Source organism: Telopea speciosissima, chromosome 6 (assembly GCF_018873765.1).
Source record: "Telopea speciosissima isolate NSW1024214 ecotype Mountain lineage chromosome 6, Tspe_v1, whole genome shotgun sequence".
Taxonomy (NCBI): Eukaryota; Viridiplantae; Streptophyta; class Magnoliopsida; order Proteales; family Proteaceae; genus Telopea; species Telopea speciosissima.
This window is the reverse complement of record NC_057921.1, coordinates 15,339,412-15,346,292: the sequence shown is the minus strand read 5'-3', so window position 1 is coordinate 15,346,292 and position 6,881 is coordinate 15,339,412.

The window sequence follows — 6,881 nt, the reverse complement described above, 5'->3', positions numbered from 1 at the left end:
GAGAGAGAGAGAGAGAGAAAGAGGAAGACCGAGGGTTGCACAAATGGAGAAGGACGGCGGCTAAGTTGGATTAGAAAGAAAGAGATAGGGAAAAAGGGTTGAATAGAAACCATAATCTTGCATAAAAAAATAAAAAATAACAAATGGAATGGAAAATGCGGTGGCTTAGGTTGGGTTAGAGAGAAAGATATAGGGCAAAAAGAGGGTTGAAAATAAAAACCCTATTCTTGCATAAAAAAGAAAAAGAAAAGAAAACATTAATCAACTAATTTTAATCCATTTAATTGACTAATGTGAATTAAAAATAGACTAATTAAGGATTAAAGAAAACTAATTAAATAATCTAGTTACTTGAACTAATTAAATAATCTAGCTACTTGGATCCATTTGGGGTCCTCTCCCATGTTTGATCATGTAGAAATATTTTTTCTAGGTTGTATTATTTATCTTAAGATTGATTTTAACTATCAAATAAACTTTTTTAAAGCCTTCTTTTTACTTGAAATCCCAGTTATTCATATATTGTATGTAAATATATAGCCATAATTTTTATTTAGAGAACCATATTAAATGCGCACTGTATCATTGCCGTATACGTTTTATTCCGCCAGATATTTGAAACGTATTATTGATGTCTAGTCCGTTTAATTGTCGTACGTATCCGTACTCATTCAATTGCCATTCCCAAACTTACTATTTGCACGAGCGAAGCAAGCCATGCGACCAGATAGTATTTTTTTCCCCAATATTTTATTAGTATATGAATCATGATGCATCATTTTCGCATAGACTTTTTTTGTTAAAAAGTCTAAAAAGGTTATTTGATTTTCCTTTTTAATCAATCCATGTAAAAACACGTGATTTAAGCACATATAGCAACTACCGTGTGAGTCCTCCATAAAGAAGGAAAGTGATGTGAATGAACAGCGTCAATTTGTGAAACTAACTTAACGTAAGTAACCGTGTGGGTCCTACTCCGTAAAGAAGGATAGTGACGTGAGAAAGCATTCTACTAAGAAAAAATAAAAGACGTGGAGGAGCAGAATCACACAAACCTGACTTGAGGTAAATAACCGTGTGGGTCCCCCCTTAAGGTGATACATCACAATAGTGTGTAGTAGTAGACTAGTAGTTCACCAACTCTGCTTAATGGAATGTTGCTTTATTGGAATCTTCTGTTCCGACATTTTTTTTGTCTAATATTCTTAATTTGACTCTCTGATACTAATGGCAGTTGGTGGTGCACACTAGCAAAAGATGGTCGATTTAGTACTAAACTAGCAGCTAGATCCCTTTTATATAAGCCCACTACTCGTGATTTGAACCATACTTCTTAGTGGAAGTTCTTTTGGAAACTCAATTTACATCCTAAATTTAAACTTGTTTTTTTTGCATGTGACATGTAGGGCTCCCGGTCAAGGCAACTCTTTCGAAATGGGTTTCGATCGACCCCTCTTGTGCTCTCTGTGGCCATTGTATCATGACCACCTGACACATATTTCTCTCATGTGATTGGGTTAAAGATATTTGAGTTGTTGGTTCTCTAGGATTGAGAACTCAATTTCTCTCTCATCCATCCTTGAAACATTTATGCATTTCTACTATGTTACATTGAAAGCTTGATAAGTCCTCTCTTAATTGATTTTTCGCTCTATTTTTAATTACATGCTAGTTTATTTGGAAGAAAAAGAAACAATGTTGTTAAAGGCTTGGAAAAGCCTAATCCCATTAAGACCATGGTAAACATTGAGAGATGGATGAAGGATTTAAGTTTTCTCTAACAAACTCATTTGGCTACCAAAGTTCGTCAGGATAGATTATCGTTTGTTCATGATATTCCTGTAAATTTTTCCGCTTGCTAATATATTTTTCTTTTTCATAAAAAAATTAATTACTAAATAATTCAAAACACTTGAATATACTCCATTTGTTTTTATTTAGTAATTAGTTATTATTATTTCAAAAGTTGTGTGTTTACCATATTTGCAACATCGGCGGCATGCACAAGGACTCAAGAGATGATAAGATGAATTGAATCTGAGTTCTAATAGGAAAGAGTGGGATCTGTCTAATGCCCCGGTTGCTCCAAGGATTTTTAAATATAAAAGGAAAAATTGCAATGCCAAGAAGAAGAAGAAAAACATTGAAATCAAATTGCTTACTTGCAATCTGTATTTATTGAAATCATTATAACTTTCCAACTCCGAACTGATGAGGCTTACAATTTGGTATTTAAATTACACTAACACTACAACTACTCTAGGGCCAAATTGTTTACTTCCTAGAAATGAATTTGAAGAAGCCTTCACAACTCTGCCAACCACAAACTGTTGAAGCTTACAACTTGGTGGTTATGACTGTCTTCTGAAACATGGGTCAAAAGACATATTGTTGGAGTTATTCTCCAAACAAGACCTACATAAATGTCTTTTGAAACAATGCAAATGAGACATTGGGGGCCGGAATCCAACTTTAGCAAAAACTACATCTAAAAAGATGAAAGGATAAAGGAAAAAAGATAAAGTTCTACATCTGAAAAGATGAGGAGATGAAAGATAAAAGAAAAGACTTATAAAAATACAAGTAGTGTAAAGAGTGTTGTGTTGATTCGGGGATCTGTTTTTCATCACCAACATTCCTTTTATAGTTGCTATTGGTAATTTTGGTGGTTTCTCAGTAGTTACCAAGTAGTTATGGAACTACCCACTTAAAGATTATAACTCCCTCGCTAACCGTTTGTCAGTCACTGACCGTTTATCGATAACTGGTCAATTTGTCAGTCATTGATCGTTTATTGGTCACTGACAATTCATCAATCACTGACCGTTTATCGGTAACTGGTCAATTTGCTAGTCATTGATCGTTTATCGGTCACTGACAATTCATCAGTCACTGACCATTCATCGGTCACTTACCGTTCATCGATCACTGACCGTACTGACAGTTTATCAGTCACTAACTGTTTTCTTTTCTGGTGCAATGACTAACAAGTCAACCTTGACTGAAATATATTTCGGTCTATTTCTCTATTGACCGAAATAGACCAAAAATGGGTGTAGACACTGTGAATGAAGAATTACATAAAATTGAGAGGACATTTTTAATGGGTTTTGTCATATTGGCCCAATTATTGAAGCGCTCTTTGTTTGTTTTGTTACTATTTGCTTTATTTTTTTATATTACTATTTACTTTTTGACATCTTAATGAAAATTTTAATTTAAAAAAAAGAAAAAAAAAAGAAATCGTAGTGAAATCAGTATTGTTGACCTTTTGACTCTCGTCTTGCTGGTCACTAGAAATCCTATGTCTATCTTGAGTCTCTAGACTCCTGAATCCTCACCTACTACACTAGAATAATATCTTGGTTTTCCTTTTAACCCAAGTGAAAATATGTTTTTTTTTTTTTAGATTAAACATCTAAATTACATAATGGATCAATTGTAATTATGCATTTAGTTGAAACATATAAACTTAAAGTGTCAATGGTCATAATTAAACTAATGGCCAGGTTCTCTTTTTTTTATATTTTATTTTATGGTGTTCATTTTCTTTTGGGTTAGGATAAGGAAACTGTCCTGGAGTTAATTCAGGTTAAGGAAAAAAGTAATAATGCTTAAAAAAGAGAAGTGCAAAAACTATTGAACAACCTTAAACATTAAAAAAGAAGGATGAAAAAGACAAGCAAAATGAGTACTACAAATATTAAAAGCTTCTAAGCAAATTGCATGGGTTCCATTCCCTTTTATAATAGTCTAAAGATGACTTAATTCAGAGAGACAATTTCCACCATCATTAATCAATCACTAGACCCACATGAGATCTAAGAGTTAGTTAGAATTTAAATCAAATGCAAAAACATTTTAGAGAGGTTATAATACTTGGTGGATTTTATAATAAGAGCTTCTGATATTCTTCTAAGTAAATGAACATGAGCATAAATATGATGATATATGGCAATTGGATCTAAGGGACCATTTTCGTCCCCCAAAAGAAGCAGTAGACAGACCACATGAGATCCTTTTTCGACACAACCTGATCCTTTGTGTCGAAAATGGTTGTGTTCATTGATTGAATAAAAAGTACTTTCTTTGATGCCCTTAAATTTGGTGAAACAACTTGGTTGGTTGTCCCGGTGGAATTCATTGACTGACTAAACACTTTTTCTCTAAATTCTTGAATTTGGTGAAATACACGTTGTCTTGTCCCGGTGGAATCTAAGGATTTAAAAATCAGATTCAAATCTCCCGAGGCCGATGCCGATGCCGATGCCGATGCCGATGCCGATTATGATTGATTCTAACTGATTCCGCTTGATCAGATTGCTTCTACTTGAAAACTAGGGTTAAGATCAGGTTTATCCGGATCGTTCCAATTCTGAGCTATCCTTAAACAATGATCTCATGGACTGACCGACTCACCCTAACTAAATAATTGTCAAATTAGTTATAAGAGATGAAAGACTTACTTCTAACGCCAAGCACTATCCTTTAAATAGTTGTAGTAGTAGTTATCTTATTTACTGTACTTCAAAATTGCATGTATGTGTTTGGCTCTTTTTTTCGATTTGCTCAAATAATCGGTAAAGCTTAGAATTGGTCTACCATAACAAACAGTATAAGTAGAGAGCGTATTCAATGTGCAGAAGATTGTACTTCTGACTTCTATCGGGATATGTGGATCACATGGAAGTGTGCAACTACAAGATGTTTGAGGAATTGTTTTGAATGGACATATTAGATTTTGTACTCAAATTCAATCATGGAAAAAGAACACTAATTGGTCATGCTCTTCTATGCCTAGACACACCTGTTAGATCCCTGAGTGTGTGCTCCCATTGGCTTCTGCGCTGATGCAGGGGCCATGCAACCAAGCAATATGTTCTCTCTCCCTTCAACCATTTACCCTCTTAAATATGTTTATGCATCCTTTAGTTAATCGATGGATCTTGGATAGTAAAAAACTGTTGGACAAGTGTGTGTCCATCAAACCCGGTTCGGTCCGGTTTAACTCGGTTCACCTTTGTAGTGAACATTTATACATTTTAGTTTGATATTATCACATGCGATATAAACTTTTTGAGCATTATGTGTCTGTAAGTTTTACTTAAAATGGTAGTCACGACTAGGGTTTGGGCTGGGCACCCTTATCATATGGTCGTTGCATTGGGTATGCCTAGACATGTGATGTTAGGGTACGAATGCGAGTACTCACATGTTTGATGTGTGTATTGGCGAAGAATCTACTTTGTCGATTCTCTCATGTATTACTGCCAGATGTAGGAAGGGATAGACATGTGTCACCCCCACCCTTTGCCTGAGGGAACCCTGTCGCTGCAAAGTGCGATCGCATTCTTTGGTTCATCAATGACTGAGACTCAAGTGAGTCAAAGTCGGTGTTCTGGGAATGCGTGAACACTTTGTGAGTGAAGGAGTTATCCAACATGGTCACCACTGCATGATTGGGGAACACCTAGATTGAGACTGTCTGTGTATGGTTTGATCAGAATCTGGATCCAGTGCCATTTTGGAAATGGTTTTGCAAAAATCTATTTTACATAAAATAATAGATTATATATGATTATTTGAACAAAGTGTTTTATCAAGTTTTGTAGGACCCGATTAGATGCACAAACGCTCTTATATGGACATGTACTATGGATTGGGGTTTGGCAGTACATGCGTACATGCCCTAGATTCCATAATGATGGTGTTGATTAGTGGGGGGTTGTATATGATAAATTGTTATCATATAGGGAGTTATTTGGAATTTGCTATTTTAATTGGTTCTTTATTTAATTAATGGATACGGTGCTAATTATAATTATCCGTAAATATTAAATAAAGTAACTAATTAATACTTTCCCTATTAGATTCTACTTCTTTCCCTTTTAGAAGCACTTTGAGTTTAAACAGAACTGCCAAACAAAGAGAGAGAGAGAGAGAGACAGACTCTCACTGGGATTAATTCTAATCCATTCAGGGTTTTTAGAGAACCCTAGGCCTATATATAGGGGACCAAAACTCAGAAGGGAGTGTGCTCTGCGTTTTCAACCTGACCCCCTCTCTCCTGCATTTTGGTCACTCTCTCTCCCTCTTGTGATCTCTCTCCTTCTTCTTCTAGTTTCTCTCATCTGTGTTTGAAAGTTAGGGTTTTAGAAACCCAGATTTGTGCTGAAGAATTTGAGCGCATCTAGGATTGGCTTGAAGAACCTTGGTAGCGCCATTGGAGGTTCAGATCTGTTTACTTGGAGCGCTCACTGGAGGAAGAACTATTGTCTATTGGAGGAGCAACACTTGAGGCTCACCAGGTTAGCAATTCTTGATTAATTCCTTCAGTTATTAATTATTAATATTTATGGGATGCGAAAGAAACTCGAATCGATTTATTTTCGCTCCGCATTCTTGTATGGGATGGATCTCTCTTGCCATGTGATGAACTAGAGATGCTTTTCTCCGTCCCTATTGTGTTATATAATTATATGGGACACAACAGGGAAGGAGAAACCCTGACAGGGATGCACCAGGGTTCCCATGGGCAACCATAGAAAACCCTAACATTAAAATGGGGCACCCATGGGACACCATGGGCTAACCCAGGGTGTGCAATACCCTAATTGGTTTCCCTAGGGAACCATGGTTTGATCCCTGGACCGTAGTTTGACCTACAAAAACTTTCTCAAATGTTTTATTTTATCATGTGACAAAATCTATTTGTTTGAGACTTGTCGTATTGCCCTATGAACAGAGCGCCTTAATTTATTATGTGGTAAAAATAAGTCTACCAACAAGAGATTTCTTCGTAGATATAAAGACCACGATTGAGTTTTCTTCCTTGTCATTGTGCCTAGTTAAAGTATAACATTTCACTATTTGCCACATGC